We start from the raw sequence: 18,978 nt of genomic DNA, 5'->3' as shown, positions 1-18,978 counted from the left end.
TATCGTTCCGCTAATTGCGATGTAGCAGAACAAAACAACGAAGAAAATCCCAAAAAAAGTAAAATTTTACTCGGTAAGCAGCTAAACTTGATTGGTGGTGAAATAAATCAATTACACTCAAATGAAGCTCTTTGGGAAAAAAAATGTTTTCATCGATAAACTCGTCTTTGTTAATATTTATGTTACACGAACCAAACTTTTACCTATCACTGTCAACTTTCACAGTTGATTTAGATGCAAGTCTGCAAGTTTTATTAAGATAAGTTAAAATGTGTCGACTCTGACAAAAAAAACACTTTCCTTTAGACACACAATTTATTTTGAGCAACTCCGCAATATCGTTTTCATATGCAATGGTTGCTTTATGCTCTCGCTGTAACAAACCGCAGAAATAAAATAAAGTTATAGCGATATGTCAATATCTTAGCGTGTTTCTCTGAGGGCGTATTGTTGCCGATTTCGCGAAATCTCGCAAGTGACAAATGTCACGTTCCGCAACGCCCGAGCAGGAATTTTATCGAACATCTAAACACTGATTAAGTCCGATTAAATTTAGTTTCACAGAAAACAAATGATAGTTGCCACTGAGTTCACCTACTCTGATCTATATTGTGCCTAGCACTGACACGATCCGCACTTCTCGAGGGATTCGCCCCATTTTCCACCACGCCACAACCAACTTTCCCAAATATATTACGGTAATACAACGCGAAAAAGTAGAAGAAATGCTCCCGAGTCAAAGAAATATTTTCACGTTTGTCGCCAAAGTTTCTCCTAGCCTCAATTTATTTATTCCGGTTGTAACGGCGAAGCCCGAAAATCGATCGTGTTTTTCAAAGTTGGGCGAAACTTACGCAACTAATTCATGCAGAAAAATTCTTCGGAGGATTTGGCGTGGAAATTTTACAAAGTTTATAACAAGTTCATTGTGCCATAAGAATTACGTGGTGGCTTTCCTAGAGAACATTATGTTTTATCCTATTTCCCTTATAAAGCTATTCTGAGAGAAAATCGATTCGACATGCAAATTTTGGTTTTGCTTATTTTTCTTCGGGTTTATTGCGGGAAAAATTGGCGCAACTGGAGTCGCTGGAAATTTGCGAAGACCAATTTTCGTGCTTGTGGAAAACAAGAGGCGCGTCAACAACCATTGCGAAAAGTAATGAATATTGATGGACACAATCGAAAAATGAAAAGTGCATATTGCCCAACAGTCCCGCCAGGAGTCGAGGAACATGGCGCATTCACCATTTCTCGCATGTAAAAAAAAGTTTCTGAGAATCAAGAGAATTTTAGGCTATCATAAATGACTATCGAAGATAATATAATTCTACAAAATCCTGGAAATAAATTCAAACTTGTATTTAAAACTAAAATACAACAGCATCGGCTAACAACCTAAAAGTTTAAAAAAAATACTATGGACTTGTAACTTTGTAAATGTATTAACTTCTCGTCCAGCAATTAATTAAAATTCCCAGACACCATGTTCTCGATATGCGTCCATTCGTCATATTTTTTTCTGCTTTTAACGATGCAAACTCAAAACAAAACTAGCAACGAAAATCAATCAAAAAGAAAATTATCCGCACGCGATACATGACATCAAGACAGATAGTCCGATAATCGACCTGTACGTTGTTAGAATCACATATTATTCCCCTTGTACATTAAAGGGTGCATTATACCCGACGCTGTAATTACCAGCATGATAAATTATTTGTCTGCATTAGCCGGCAGAAAAATAAAAGGTCTTGTCGTTGCACCGAAACCGATTTAAACTCCTCAGCCGCATTAAATTCAAAAGCAAAAGTGAGTTAATAATGTAAAAACTTGCAAATATGGTGTTTGTGATTCTTAAATATCTCGAAGCAAAGAACGAAATTCTCTTTGAAGGGAGTTGTAAAGAAATTAATTTCATTTTATTACACGTAATGGAAGAAAAATAAAGATGGTGCTGGAGAGTAATGACGGCGCAACCCTTCTAATTTATGTCTAATTAGTCCCTCCACTTGAAACAAATATTATGCTAACGTTAATTTCGTCATAATGCAAATGGAGCGTTTAGAACTAAGACGAGGCTCTATGAACGTGAAGCGAAAATGACTCTCTCACTGTTGAAAAACTGAAGAATTAAAACCCGAGCTGTCTGAACTAACTCAAAACTCGACGTTATAAATTGTCCTCTAACCTACCTTTTTACGATTTTTGCTGGAATAAAGTGTCATCCCGAATGAAAATATAATTTAAATTACAATGAGAGAAAGGAAGGTTTGTAAAGCGACTTCAACGCATTTACATAAAAGAGAATTTATTATATAATTGTAACAACTTTGCAACAAACTTGAAGACACGCCATCAAATAAAGTGGTCTTTGTAAAATTTTTGTATAAATTACCGACTCACATTCGTTTCCAAAATTCCGAGTTTTTGCAGCTGGAAAGGCAATTCGAGAGGATTAGAAACAAAGCCCTTTAATTTAATGTCCTATAGGACAAAGCCTGTATCGTTTTAAATGTGCTGAAGGGGCAGAATATTAACTGAATCTGATACGAAAAACACTGAGATTTTTATCTTAATTGAATCATTAACCGAGGGCTCAATTGGGAATTAAAGTCGTGTTCAAGACCAGAAAAAGACGCTATTAAAAAGTATTATCAGAGACCTCATCGCGACTTTTTTCCCAAATTTTAATTTGAAGAATTCTAGTTGGAGAAAACCTTGAAAACGTCGAAATTAGTTCCAGCCTCGAAAAAAATTAAGTCTGAATAAATTCTCTCCCTCGCGCCCATTATTCTTTATTTGGAGAAGAAATAGACATAAAGCCGGATAATTTCGCGAAATCCCACAAGAAACTCTTAACATATCTTAATTTACTGTCAATTTGTTGGATATTTTACTCCATTTTTACGGCGCCGTTGTCCCGCGCCTCCCCATAAAAAATAAAGGAATTTAATTTCGTAATCTCGGTTGGGTGTATCTCTTCAGGATTAAATAAACCTCGGCGCGAAAATAACGCGTAGACCTGTAACCAAGCGAGTTATTATTTCGTGGTTAAATAAAAAAGACGAGATAAGCCTGAGGCTTGAATAAAAAAAGACGTAAAGACAAAGCTTGCTAACAAGAGTCGTAATTTTGTAAAAGTTGATGTTGGAATTATTCGTTATCTTGCAGAATTACACCGAAAAGGAGAAAAAACAATGTCGGCAGTATTGCGCGCCTGTGGACGACGAAATTAAAAAAGGAAAAAGCGACGTAATTGCCAAAACAAATATATTTCTTATGCTAATTTCCAAAGGAAAAACTTGCGACAGTACTGCTGCTGCACTGCATCTTGGAGGAATTAAAAGCGGTTTATGCTAATGAGCGGAAATGCATTTGCTGGGAAATCACCGGATACGACATTTTTAAGAGGCTGCGTTAAAACAGATTTTAAAAAAGTGAAATTTTGATCTTTTAAAAAGCGTTTTAAGTGATTTGTTCTAAAACGTTGAAGAGTCTAGAAAAATCCTGCACCAAAATCCAGAAAATCTAAGAGAATTTGCAATAAAAAATAAACAGTCATATAATGTTATTAAACTTATTCATAAAATTATTGCACATTTATCATACAAAATCAAAAAAAAAGCAAAAGTCTTTCAGTGTAGTCGGCGCAACAATTTGCACCCCTTCGAGTTAGAAAACGTTAACAAAACTTGATTCACCTCCCAGTGAATGAGGCTTAACTTTCGCCCCTGTCAAAACCCATCCGTGATTTATAAGCTTCTCATGCAAAGTCCATTTCTACTTTTCACCGGATTTGAGTACTTCACCGATAAAATAAAGTCTTCTTTTTTGAAATCGTTCGGTGAAATGCGCCGCTGAAAAAATGATTATTTTCTGATTTACATCCAGCGCCGAATTGTCCACTACAATGAATGCTCCGCTTGGGATTTTTATTCCTGATTGCTTTTACAATTTTTAAAACAAAACAAATGAAATATTTCGGGTCATTGTTGGGGCGCTTATCGTGACTGTCATGTACTCACGCTAAAATGTAATGGAGATGATGTTAAATAAAGAATCTTCAGTGTACGTGCACTTTTCATGGGGCAACACAATAGAAGGATTTTTCAGGGGAAATGGAGCAGGAGGAAATTATTTACATAAAAGCTGCACGAAACACAAATTGTTTTCAGATAATTTCGAATTTTTTTGATGAAGGAAAAAGTCGCAAATACGACACGCGTTTCTGTTCTTTATGTTTAATAAATCAATACTTTTGGTCTTCTTTTATGAGCAATTTATGACCCAAGGGAAGCTAGAGACTACCGTTTGGAAATTAATTGCCCGTGACTCCATAAATACACTGCAGGCAGATCATAATTATGACCAACGACTGCGATTTTTTATTTCGACAATCACAGCGTTTTTCGCTGTATCGATTTTTGTACCAATTATTTGCGTAGTAATTAGAGTTTCATAAAAGTAATGACAGTGGTACAAGCGAGGGCCAATGTAAATTACATCGACGTTTAATAGGTCTCTTGGTTCGTTTTTTCATCGATTACATACGAACTGTACAGTTTGGGGGAATATTAAACGATTATTTCTTTTATGGGGCAGTTTTCTAATTAAGTTTTGAAATGAGGTCTTTTAAAGCGCAAAAGACGTTTTGTGAATGGAAAATTGAACCCAAAATAGGGTACTATTAATTATGAACGAAGCTAGGAGCAAAAGGAAAGTACAATTTGTAGGCAATGTTGTTCGGTTTTATCTAACTTACAATCTATAATTATCTCCACCCAAAAGAATTAATTGAAATATTGATTTGCGTTTATTACATACCTATGGGAAATAAAACTCGAATTTATTGGTACACCACAACAAATTAGCCTAATTTCCACCTAAAATTTCCGTTTTTTCAAACACCCTAAATAATTTTCCTGTTCTTCAATGTAAGCCGCTTGCACCACCGGCACCGCCGCCATTCCTGCCGCCGTAAACTCAATTTGTAATGAAATCAAATGAGATGAATCCCTGGAAGATCACAGATCAGTGCAGGATTAGTGGGTACATAGTTTATCTCAGACCGCAACAGGCAACAGGGATCCAATTAGGTTTTACACATCGCATACCTCGAAATTGATGATGAGAAGCTGATGGAATGTTTCATTTAGCGTGATGCGGTTATTTCCGATCATTCTATTTCGCATTCACTTTATTGAAATAGTTTGTTTGGGTCTGCCGTAATAATGACATCGAAACGGCCTTCCACCAACCACTTTGCCAATCTCACTGTTTGTGCATTAATGAAAACTTTCGTGTCGGTAATCAGCGTATTGATTTGAATTCTCTTTGAATGTGCAGGACGGCAGGAAGAGTAAAAGGTGGCGAAGAGGAAAAGTCATGGATTTTTTGCAGATTTCGTGTTCACTGAACATTTGCTGTCTATGTTTCAATTATCAAACAATTCGTCACAATGCCTGTCTACATAAATAACATATTATGTTCAACAAAAATATCATTTGCAATTCAAACGCTCGCTATTGTTCTATTTTACGCTTTTCAATCAATATTAGGTTAAACCGTGAAGAGTGATCAAAATTCAAAGCCGCATTACCATAAATATCGAATTAGGGATATTGTAAACGTAAAAAATACGCTGAAGACAAAAAAAAACTTACGATGTTTGGGCTCTCTTGCAACAACAAAGTCAGCCAACTCACCTGTAAAAAAAACACCATTAGCACACTTTTCCTTTCGCGTAATTATAATACAAAGCCAGCTCCTGCTAATGAAACCCTCCCCTTCAAAGGCGCTTTTAATTACATAAACCCCCACATATAAATCCAGTCCCAGCCATGCGTCATCGCTAGGAATGCTTCCTTCTTGTCTAATCAACCGAAGCGACGATGGCTTGCTGATGAACACAGAACATCAACAGTACGACCTCTTTGTGTTGGCAACGTTCAAATGTCACGCTGCGGATATTAAATTTGAACGTGTACAGAGCGCAGAGTTTCCAACATAGTTCGATCATTCCCCATCTGATTGTGTATGGTTATCGTATTACAAAAGCTCTCTAACGTGGACTGTTTGTTGAATTTCAGGCATAAATCGGCAATGGTCGGTAAGCACTGTTGTTCGATTTAATGGCGCGGATTTGACATGCAAATATCGGATGTGCAAAGGGACACGAGAGCCGATAGAACTGCAAAGCGCACGGATTTTTGGCCGTTCAAGGGCCAAACATTCAACGCGGGTTTCGAATAAAAATTAATGAACCCAATTAAAGCCCGCAACCATGTAAGAAATCGATTTTCCCTTTCGTATGTGGCAACATTATTCATTCTCACATAAAACTCTGAAATTTTATATCCGTTGCGTCTGTATCGTGCAAAAAACGCCCCACGTTATACATTCTACGTGCTGACTCCACACTTCCGCAACACCTGTACTCGCACATTTAAAAACAGTTTCCTTTTATTTTATCCAGCTTTCGCAAGAATTTCGAAATTAAATTACAGAAACACAACCGCTGTAAAGTTTGCTAACAAACACTGACCATATTGTTGTTTATAAACCCATCACGTGACGACGCTCGAAAACAAAGTGCCACCAGTTTGTTGGTACAAAACTGTCCGTAATGTAAACACGTTCCAATACAAAAGTTCGTTCCGAGGCAGACGTTCTAATTTAGATTAATTGCGACGCCTCTTCTTTGCAAAAAATCCACTCAGACAACCAACAAACAAAAGGGGTGACGCAGTTTGGCTCGGAGACATCAAAGAAAACAAAGGTTTGGCGAGGGGGCAAATTTGGAGAAATGAGGAAAAATTGGGAAAGTGGAAATTATTATTGTGGAGACAACGTCGAGGGAAAATTGGGATTTAGAGTTACAGAATAATCGCTCTTCGGTTGGGCATTCAGGACGACTTTTTATTTGGAAATATGTAAGAATATTTGGAAAGTTTAAAACAACTAAAATTGGTGGATACGAAAATCTATCATTTCCAAATAAAAATTCTAATTCTAGCTCCAGACCCTTAAAATCATGAAATCTGTCCATTATCTCGTTGATTTCCTCTGTCTTGCAATAGAAACGAGAAATTTTACAAATATCCACAGAATTAAAAAAAGTACGAATTTTTTAAAACGGCTAAAAATGGTGGAGGCAAAAATCTATAATTTCAAAATAAAAATTCTAAATCTAGCTCTAATCCTAATATCTAATCATAATATTTGTCTTTTGTCAAGCAGATTTCATCTGTCTTAATACGGAAACGAGGAATTTTAAAAATATCCACGAAATGAAGAAAACTACGAATTTTTTAAAACAACTAAAATTGGTGGATACGAAAATCTATTATTTCCAAATAAAAACTCCAAATCTAGCTCCAGACCCTTAAAATCATGAAATCTGTCCATTATCTCGTTGATTTCCTCTGTCTTGCAATAGAAACGAGAAATTTTACAAATATCCACAGAATTAAAAAAAGTACGAATTTTTTAAAACGGCTAAAAATGGTGGAGGCAAAAATCTATAATTTGAAAATAAAAATTCTAAATCTAGCTCTAATCCTAATATCTAATCATAATATTTGTCTTTTGTCCGCAGATTTCATCAGTCTTAATACGCAAACGAGGAATTTTACAAATATCCCCGAAATGAAGAAACTACGAATTTTTTTAAAGCGGCTGAAATTGGAGGATACGAAAATCTATTATTTCCAAATAAAAGTTCTAAATCTAGCTCCAGACCCTTAGAATCATGAAATCTGTCCATTATTTCGTTGATTTCTTCTGTCTTGCAATAGAAACGAAAAATTTTACAAATATCCCCAGAATTAAGAAAAGTACTAATTTTTTAAAACGGCTAAAATTGATGGAGGCAAAAATCTATAATTTCAAAATAAAAATTCTAAATCTAGCTCTAATCCTAATATCTAATCATAATATTTGTCTTTTGTCCCGCAGATTTCATCTGTCTTAATACGGAAACGAGGAATTTTAAAAATATCCACGAAATGAAGAAAACTACGAATTTTTTAAAACAACTAAAATTGGTGGATACGAAAATCTATTATTTCCAAATAAAAACTCTAAATCTAGCTCCAGACCCTTAAAATCATGAAATCTGTCCATTATCTCGTTGATTTCCTCTGTCTTGCAATAGAAACGAGAAATTTTACAAATATCCACATAATTAAAAAAAGTACGAATTTTTTAAAACGGCTAAAAATGGTGGAGGCAAAAATCTATAATTTCAAAATAAAAATTCTAAATCTAGCTCTAATCCTAATATCTAATCATAATATTTGTCTTTTGTCCCGCAGATTTCATCTGTCTTAATACGGAAACGAGGAATTTTAAAAATATCTACGAAATGAAGAAAACTACGAATTTTTTAAAACAACTAAAATTGGTGGATACGAAAATATATTATTTCCAAATAAAAACTCTAAATCTAGCTACAGACCCTTAAAATCATGAAATCTGTCCATTATCTCGTTGATTTCCTCTGTCTTGCAATAGAAACGAGAAATTTTACAAATATCCACAGAATTAAAAAAAGTACGAATTTTTTAAAACGGCTAAAAATGGTGGAGGCAAAAATCTATAATTTCAAAATAAAAATTCTAAATCTAGCTCTAATCCTAATATCTAATCATAATATTTGTCTTTTGTCAAGCAGATTTCATCTGTCTTAATACGGAAACGAGGAATTTTAAAAATATCCACGAAATGAAGAAAACTACGAATTTTTTAAAACAACTAAAATTGGTGGATACGAAAATCTATTATTTCCAAATAAAAACTCCAAATCTAGCTCCAGACCCTTAAAATCATGAAATCTGTCCATTATCTCGTTGATTTCCTCTGTCTTGCAATAGAAACGAGAAATTTTACAAATATCCACAGAATTAAAAAAAGTACGAATTTTTTAAAACGGCTAAAAATGGTGGAGGCAAAAATCTATAATTTGAAAATAAAAATTCTAAATCTAGCTCTAATCCTAATATCTAATCATAATATTTGTCTTTTGTCCGCAGATTTCATCAGTCTTAATACGCAAACGAGGAATTTTACAAATATCCCCGAAATGAAGAAACTACGAATTTTTTTAAAGCGGCTGAAATTGGAGGATACGAAAATCTATTATAGTAGTGTAACAAAGCCGGTTCTAGACCGGAAGTCGTAATCTCGAGCGCCCGTCCGGTGATGTATTGCTGGTCATCTACCAATCAGGCGCACAGATGGTGTCGGCGGCTCTTCCGGCGTATTGCTGGTCATCTGCCAATCAGGTGGCGGGTGATTTAAAAATTTGACACATGGCGGTGCGAATTTGACAGCTGGTGGCGGGAAATTGAAATGTGTAGCCGGTTGGAGGCGCCGCGAGCCGATAAACAGTTCAATTTGCGCGTGCGCGGCTAAACGGCGGGAAATTTAAAAATTTGACAGATGGCGGTGGAAATTTGACAGCTGGCGACGAGAATTTTGACAGATGTCATTATGGAATGACGGAAATTTTGAATTTGACAGTTGTGTCAGATCAAGATGGCGGTGACGGTTTGGGTGACAATCATAGAGGGCGCTAGAGTGAGCTAAAATTTCAAAAAGTTTTAAGCGCGGTTCTCGGAAAAAATTTTTGCAATATCTCGAAAAAAAAATGCAAAATAATGCGTTATTTGGGTGTAATCATCCGGTCTGATCTCCGCGTTTCTCGGAAAAACCGCAAACATTGATAAGACCGGACGTTTTTCGCTGTCTATATAAAGAAAAAATCAATCAATTTCATTCAAATCAAGTGTTGTGCAGTCCAAGAATCGATAAGTATGGGTTAATTTTCATTTAATTATTTTATACTAAGTAATACATCTCTTAGAATGGATTTGAAACAAATCAACATTATCACTAACAGTTCCAATTCCATAAAGGAATTTAAGGGTCTTACAACTCTACCCATTGGTGTAAAGTACCTTATTAAAAATGTGTCTTTGTACAAAGGGCTTTACGGTGAGTGTCCTATAGTGGAATTGGAAGATTTTAAAGTATTTCTACCCAAAAGAAGTGTTGAGGTTATACGCAGCAACTTGGAAAACTTTACTTCAGACACTTATTGTTTAGTGTACAGAGGAATAAGAAAATTGAAGAATTCTGAGTACGGTACTACAGCATTGTTTGAAATTGTCTTAAAAAATGAAGACCATTACCACAAAAGAGTTTGAAAAATGATTATTGCATAAAATTATACAATTATAAATTAGTAGTGCTAAGTCATGAAATTACACTTGTAAGACAGAAATAAAGCAATCTAATCAATATGAGTTTTACAACCTTTCCTGTTGCGGTAGACGCACACATCTGTTGATAAAATAAAACACTTGTTAAAATCGTTCTTTATATTTATTAAAATCACACAACACTCGTTCGCTTAAGAAATGTATACATTCCATCATACAGTAATTTTTAATAGAGGCATTAGAGTCACAAATAATTCTAATAATTTCTAGTATTGACAAGTTAACAGAAGCATTTGCTATTTTGTGTACGTTATTTAACAATTTATAATAATAATTAAAAAAATTTAATTTATGTAATATTTCAAGTCTTTTCGACAAAATAGTGTCTAATTGGAGAATTTGTTGAATATCATTATCCATCAAAACAAAACTAGTTGAATTTTTAGATAGCTGAATGAGTTTTGGTTTGCGATTGATGACAAAATTTTCCCAAAATTTGATAGTGTTGACCTTTAAACTGCCATCGATGAATCGTGTGAGCACCTTAACAAATTCAGACCATTCGATTGTATTGAAGGACAGATTGTTGAATTCATTGTTAAGTCGAATTGCAGGTTGAAAATTTCTCGCAGGACTTAGACCACATTCAATAAAGAACGGTGATAAATATTCAAAGTCATATCTGATATTGTGAATTAAATGTTTTTCTTTTTTGATTTCCTCTTCAAATCGGTTAGCTTCAATCATCAATTCGCAATCATACTGAATTTCTTCAACATCACACTGCTCATCGGCAGACATCTTGATGTAAACTAATCAAAACGATCATTGTTTACATGTCATAACACATTTTTCTTATCAATCCAACTGTTATGGTTATTATCAAACCCTAACCATTTAACCAATACTTTATTTCCACGTCGTTTCAAAACTTTTTCCACCAGATATATGTCCGAATTTTTTGTTTTCTGCAATTCTTTTTCGTAGAAAGCACCCATTATAGGTTTTTCTTCCATATCTTCTAAAAGGTACGTGGTAGGATTGGTAATATTTATTTTAACAACCTTGAACAATTCTGTGGTCCAATTAGGTGTATAACCTTTATCAAAAATATGTTTGGCTTTACTTATCCTAACAATGTCTCCAACTTTAAATTTTCTTGTGGCTGTTGCAACTTTAATCTCATTAAATGATGATTTTAAAACACGATCTTCATTTGTTTTGTTTACATTAACGGGCTTCACATGTATTGTACTATGGATGGTATTATTATATGTGGATACAAGTTCTGGTAGAACATTAATCCACTTGTAAGAACCGTTTAAACTGAAGTATTTAAAAAGACGGTCTTTTAATGTTCGTATGACTCGTTCGGCAATTGCTGCTTTTTTAGAACTGAACGTATGGTAATGATTTATTTTATATTTCTTCATTAGTGCATTGAATTTCGAATTAAAAAATTCTTTACCTTGATCTGTCTGTAAATTTTTGGGGTGCCTCTTCTCTTTTAATATTGATTCAAATGCTTTTGTAACTTCATCGGCATGTTTAGACTTTAAGGGCTTAGCCCAAACATATTTCGAAAAACAATCGATAACAATCAATATAAAGTTAAAATTTTTATTAGACGAGGCATACATATTCATTTGTCCTAGATCAGCTTGCCATAAATCATCTAAACCCTTAATAATTGTTCGACGTCTTGTAAACTTTCTTTGGATTGGTTTGTGAAGCTCATTAACAAGCTCTAGTTTTTCTTTGGAATGCTGTTTCACCATTGTTTACCACTAATCTGATAAATAATTTGAAAACAACTAATTTTATATAAATCTTTTATTAATAATAAGTAGAATCTACAGACTGTTTTGTATTACTAGATATCTAGAATTTTTTCACTAATTATTACAGATTCACATTTACTGATTTTCAAATTTTTTAATTATTTGAATTGTGCAATAATTTTTTATCATCGATACTAACCAATTTGTTTTTGCTTAAGAACTCTAGATTAGCAGTCGAGATGGAATCAATTTTCTCTTTAAGTAAGTTAATGGTCGTAAGATTGTTTTCCATATGCTGATTAATTTTCAAATTGTTGTCCGTAATTTGTTCTTCTATTTTATTTAATCTTTTATCAATTTGAGCTACAACATTTAACAATTCTGTTTTTAACTTGGCATATATTTCTTGCTGTAATGTTATACGGTTTTGACAGAGCTCTACAGATTTAAGAACTCTAGAAGATATAGCTTTAATAGTTGTTAGAACATCCTGGGATAGTTGAGCAATTTTAGTGTCTATATATTTTTTATTCGCAGCATCATTATCCAAAGACGGTTCTTTAATATTGCAAATTTTCAAATTTTCTGCATCAATATCCCCATCAACAGTAAATTTCAATCCATTAGTAGTTTGAAATTTTGCCAACAATAAAGTGTTTTTATGATCGTCTAAAGCTTGACCAAACTTGTCGAGAGGCATTTTACAACTAAATGATTTGGACGGATTACAAGTTAATAAATAATACCCGCTTCTTTTAATTCATTAACTATAGCTACAATTTCATTGTTATGTGACGAATTACCAGCGTCTTTTGATGCCCAAAGTAATTTTAATCTATCAACAAGTTCGTTAACATCATCCCAATACACATATTCGATTGATTTGGAATTGTATTGCAATATATTATCTGTAAGTCCACTTCCAGAAAACGAATAACTACGTTGTGGTGAATCACTAATAAGTGGTTTTATAACACTTCGATATTTCGGATGACTACTGCCTCTTAAGTATCCTGTTGGATCAAATTGTCTTTTGTGTACGCTTGTTGCTTTAAGTATTGAGTGATAGCTATCTTCATCATCTTTTGTATACTTCATAGGACGTTTTTTAAACAATAATTCATACAAGCCCCTTGTACCCACATAAGTTTTACCTCCAATAGTAAAATCATCACTGTTTTTCCCAAAATGAATTAATTTATTGCCCAACATCCATTTATTTGTTTCTGCATCATGATTTACTCCATATGTTGTATCATACTCTTTTGCTGAATGATCTCTTAAAAATCCATCTATGTATTCACGAGCTAATTCCGAATAATCAGATAAGTAGTCTTCATAAGCTTCTTCAGTGATATTTTCAAACACATTATCATCACCATCACCAACAACATCATCATCAGGATTAACTGTAGCTGTAGCATAATCATCAGTTGGTTCAAAACTAGGTTTGTATTCACCAATAATTTCAGTAGGAAGCTCCTTAACTGAAATTTGATCCACTGATTCAATGACGGGCTTGGTATCTGTGAATTGATTTGTCTGTGTAGATGAGTCACGTTTTGGAGCGAAGTAACGTGTTTGTGTCGTACTATCAATGACCTTTGCGGTTTTTGTGGTTTTTGCAGATATGTTATCAACCTTCTTGGACAGAGGATCAATAATAGGTTGAAATATTTTCTTTATTGTTTCATCTTGCTCAAATCGACCCAATTTAAGAGCTAAATATTTTCTCCTAATACCTTTAGCGAGCCGATCAATGGCTTTTGTAACGTGCGGATCTGAAGATGTCATTTTAATGAGTGATGATAAATTATAGAAAATTAGATTTTTATATATTTATCGAACCCTTTGCGATATCGACCATTATCCACCGGAAAATCTTTAACAATTACTAAACATCCATAACGTTTTCTCCAGCACTCTGAACAATTTTTTTTGAATTGATCATAGGACATATCGGGTGAAACGTGCTCGTCATACACATGTTTCAAATTGATTTCGTCTTGTCTAAATAACACAATAACATTACTATTATCACGTATTAATTGTTTAGGTATTTTAGAATAAGTTTGGCACAAGTAGGCTGCATCGATATTTTTATGTCTACACATTGAATAATACTGACGAATTTTATTTTGATTATCACAGGCCACATCGTCAAATATAAATAAGGAATGATCAAGAGCCTGAGAGGGATCAATTACGTCATCATTATTGTCGTACGGAAAGTATTTTATTCCATTCACACGTGCCAACACCGATTTTAGTACTTGATATTTAGTTTGAAATAAAGATTTTGAATAAAGATAAACATTTTTAAATTTAAGTCCTCTTTCATTATAAATTAAAGAAAGCAATGCGTTCGTTTTTCCACATCCACTGGGCCCACAAAAAATTGCTCGAAATGAAGTTGGTAGTAGTTTTCCATGAATATGAGTTTTCGGTTTTTCAAAAAAATCTAAATTAACTATGGGTAGGGTTTCTTCTTGTTGCGTGCACTGCATTCTGACATAAACTGATGGTGAAAATAAAAAGAATTGTTTATAAACTTTTATAACCATCATCACTGTTAGAAAACATCAAACATACTTTACAACGTAAACTGCATGATTCTAGTGATGATGATGATGATGATGATGTTGATTTTGATGATGAATCATTTTTAATTAATTTTTCGAGTATACATCTACAAGTATCAGGTCCACACGTGGCGTTTGGATTCGACCAAGGACATGTCACATAATGAAGTCCGAATTTATCATTGTATACTTTTTCTGGTTTGTTGGTATGTGCTTCATGCATTTTGAACCAATAACTAAAGAAAATCTACTACAACATCACCTTAAATAGATCTGATGGAGAGAGGGTGATTAATAAAAAATTAAAAACTTTAGCATTTATTTATTTGTTCCACCCACTGGTGCAAAATTACACAGTTTACATTGCTACACATGTAATTTTTTTGATTAAAGTGATTAAAGCATTTTGGACGTTGTTTTTCAAACTTGGGTACTCCATCTTCATTTTCAACGTTTTTTATGATCAAGTCCGGTAATTCACTTGCACACACATATGTTAAATAAGTATATTTTTGGCTCCCCTTCACATAAACCATTTTATAGTTTTTTAATACTTTAATTAAAATATCAGCAATGTCATCATAATTCACATATCCATATGAATAGCGTAGACCATGGAAATTTCGTTCTTCATACCTCACTTGACTTTTATTGGTTTGCGACAATGTGTCAAATTTTTTAGGCGGCTTTAGAAGGTAATGATTGGTTTGATGTCCGTTGAATATGGTAACTTCTTTGGGGTAAAAGGACCATTTTTGATTTTCATTTCTCAAGTTAAACCCTTGAATATCAACACAAACAATCGTCATCATGATTGTCGTCACATTAACATTACATCTTTAGTCTGTTAAATTATATACCACCCCCTCTACTTTTTAAGATAGACTTCGTACTATCTCACTAATAGGAAGATGTTCAAAGATGGTATCATGAATGATAATGCAATATGCTTTTGTATCTGCAGGAAAACCACTTTGCGGCTTCAATATCAACCTTAAGATCAACAGTATTTGATTTCAACGATTGGTGCCTTTGGGAACAGTCAATGACGAACAAAGCTCGATTCTTAAAAGCTACATAATCTAACAAAGGTTGTTTGGGATGTGTGATATCATTTTTAAATCTACTCAAAAATTGTGAATAATTATAATGTGCATCAACAAATTTATTTTTTTCAAAGTTGAGCCTCATGCGTTCTGTGGGGTAATATTCTCCATTTAGCATAATACGTATATCTGATACATTTATATTCCCAAAATATTGCGGATCTTTTTTGATAGTATTTCTGATCCCCGTTTGAAATGCAATAATTACAAATCGAGGTGTTTCTACACTTGTACTTGTTTTTACACCCCAAATTTCTTTTGTAGCACCAACAGTCAGCTGGGGCAATTCATGATAATCCCATTTTCTGAACGATATAAACATTGGCTCATCTGTTTTTATTGATTTTAACAAATTTAATTTCAGGACATCATTAGGTGTAATAATGTCCACTTTTAGTGAGATATTTTCAATGTTTAATTCCCCTGCTATCGTAGGATCTTTTACATTAGTTGTATGCATACAATCATCATCGTTCTTGTTCCTTACAAGACGTATAGTTTGTTTTCCAAAAGATGTTACTTGATGATCATTGAAAACACCAAACAGATGTTTTAGAGGAACACGTAGAATGAATGATCCATCAGTATTTACTATAGGATTTTGTGGAAAATTCCATCCTGCAATATCCAGGTGCTTTGAATCGTTGGGGTTATAACAGAGATAACCTCTGATTGTACTCACAATACCAGGATCACGCACGGTCTCAATTTCTTTACCATTTAATTCATATGTGACAGAATCAAATAGAAATGCACCAACATTATTTACAAGAGATACACTTCCTTCTCCACTTTTTTTCTTGACACTACCTTCAATAATCAAGGCGGCATCGTACATTAAGGTCCATATGTCCGATTGATTTATTGAAATTTCAATGATGTCATTATTATTAAAAGTTTTCACATAAGGATAATATGTTCGAGTCTCAATCTTCTTAATGTTTTCATCAAATTGCGGTTTTCGATGAAAGTCGAACGTTTGGCTTAATGACATTATAACCTAACGATTTAAGAAACAATATATTCGCTGGAGTTAAACCCTTTGTCTTCGATGGTTGTCTTTTACAGACTGACTGCTGAACAACTGACATCGAACTTTTATAAGGACTTCGACTTGGATTGATAAACACCAAACCCATTATGACAGTTTCTTTAGTTCTAAACGCACAATTACTTCTTCTTTACGAAAATTGACAGGTTTGAAATCTTGGTTAAGTATGCTTAGTGTTATGTTTGGAATTTCTCGCTTATTAATTATGGGTAGATATACAAGATTCCTTGGTACTTCGTCTATTGCAAATCCTGGATTGACTTGCACAGCAAATTCGTAAATGGTATGAGAAAGCCTATGATTATGAAAAGCTCCTGTCGTTATATTACAATTAATTTGAATAGTTCTGACTTTTACTATGTCGACAGGTAGATCTGATTCGTGATGTTGATGTGGTGGTAGTGTACGTTTAGAAAACCCTAATATTCTACCAATACTATCCTCCTGTGTAAAATCGATTGCGAAATGTTCGCTTTTAATTTCACACTTAAGCGTATTGTGATTGGGTTTTAGTGAAAAATATTGGTTGTAGTCTTCTTTCTTCACAGAGTTTGGAATTATTTTTTGGATCAAGTATGATTCAATGTCGGAAATTTCATAAGATCCTGTTGGTATTGTTATTACTTTTGAATCTTTCTCCTCAGAGTAATAGAATTTATTTTCGCCTGGTTCAATATTTGGAATACTATTGTATGAATGAAACCCAATTAACGCTAAACCGTAATCGCAATCTGAATCAAGTTCTATAGGATTTGGGAAATCGATGGATAGCACGTGATTGTTACTTTTTAAAGAAAAGATGGTTGACATTATTCACATACAACATCTAAGATGTAACTGATTTATTTTATATATTTTACATATTTTTATACAAAAATTTCAAACATAAATGACCACAATTTACTTGATTGTAATTTTGATATCGATCATTGTTGTAAAAAATTTCAACACTATTACCCAAATAACGTACAAGTTCTTGAGGCGGCTTTAGTGCCCCAAAACTATCAAAATAGGTAACATTGTTGTTCTTTTTTATGTAGGCCACCCAATGAGTTCCTGGATTTTTCTTGGTATCCAAATTGACTATTGCGCATTCATTTTTATTTGGTTTATTTAATAATGTGTCACGCATAAAAACTCCTCTGAAATATGGTATTTTTAACATTTTTGCGAATTTTCTTATATCGATGTCGTAGAGGGCTCTGTTGGGTAGCTCTATAGGTAGTTTTTTGAGACCTGCTGTTTTTTCAAAAACAATCCGTATCCACCTCTATCATTCTTCTTCAAATAAAGACCAGATCCTTTTTTACCAATTTCTTCCATTGCTTTATTATGCCGACCTTGTTCATCTAATTTCTTTTTCGCATTCTTTGCATCAATCACTGTTTTTGCCACAGCACTAGCTCCCCCTATTAGTGAACCAAGACTTCCCAGTCCTGCTAATATAGGTAGAAGAGGTAAAATTCCTCCTTGCTTCGGTTCAAACGGTATTATTCTAGGAACACGTATGTTCTTACGACCTCCCGCTTTTCTCACAGCTATACGACCTGTTTGGAGTGCCATCACTGCAGCTCTTCTCAATGCTGTTTTATTAGATAAATCTACATTTTCATTCCTTAGATCCTTTCTTATGTGGTCTACAATACCACGATTAAATGAAATAGTAGGATGATGACGATGAGTCTTTTTTCGAAGGCCCATTCCAAGCTTTCTTTTCGTTTTCATGGCTGTTGTTACAAGCCAAGCTGCTGCTTTCTCTCCTAAACCGGCGTCTTTCGATTTAACCCTCTCCCAAGCCCGATTTTCTAAAATCCAATCTGCTTTGTGTCGCTCGTCTAAAGATTGATTTTTGGAATAGCTAATGTCGTGTTCTTTGCATGCAGCATCCAACTTATTTATACCAGAATCACCTTTCCGTAATCTTTTCTCCAATTTTGTGCCAGGACCACAGTAGCTTTTTTATTGAAAAATGAATAAAACCTTATAGAATATGTAAAGACTTACTTGTAGCCGGGTATGTGTAGTTCTAGAGGTAGTTTATTAATTAGAGAATTTACTACACCACGTCCACCTTTACGTTCGGGGACTAACATGACAATGAATACTTCGTATAAGTCTAGTGATATTTATAGAAGAGGGAGGGAATAAAGGCACATCATTTTAATTACAAGTTTTATTTATGTACTTTTGAACAAGATTGGGTGGTAAAAATATTTCCAGGTCCTTAATAAA

The 18,978-nt window shown here is 33.9% G+C and overlaps 1 protein-coding gene across 1 annotated transcript in view; it reads right to left on the bottom strand.

Annotated features, from left to right (window-relative positions):
- Sema2a (Semaphorin 2a) overlaps window positions 1-18,978 on the bottom strand; it is a 259,723-nt gene that overhangs the window by 222,909 nt on the left and 17,836 nt on the right. The window lies entirely within an intron of this gene.

The sequence above is a fragment of the Gnatocerus cornutus genome, chromosome 6 (genome assembly GCF_029298725.1).
Source record: "Gnatocerus cornutus isolate USDA-ARS CGAHR chromosome 6, icGnaCorn1.1, whole genome shotgun sequence".
NCBI lineage: Eukaryota > Metazoa > Arthropoda > Insecta > Coleoptera > Tenebrionidae > Gnatocerus > Gnatocerus cornutus.
Note: the sequence above shows the minus strand (reverse complement) of the source record. Positions and strands in the feature narration are given on the sequence as shown.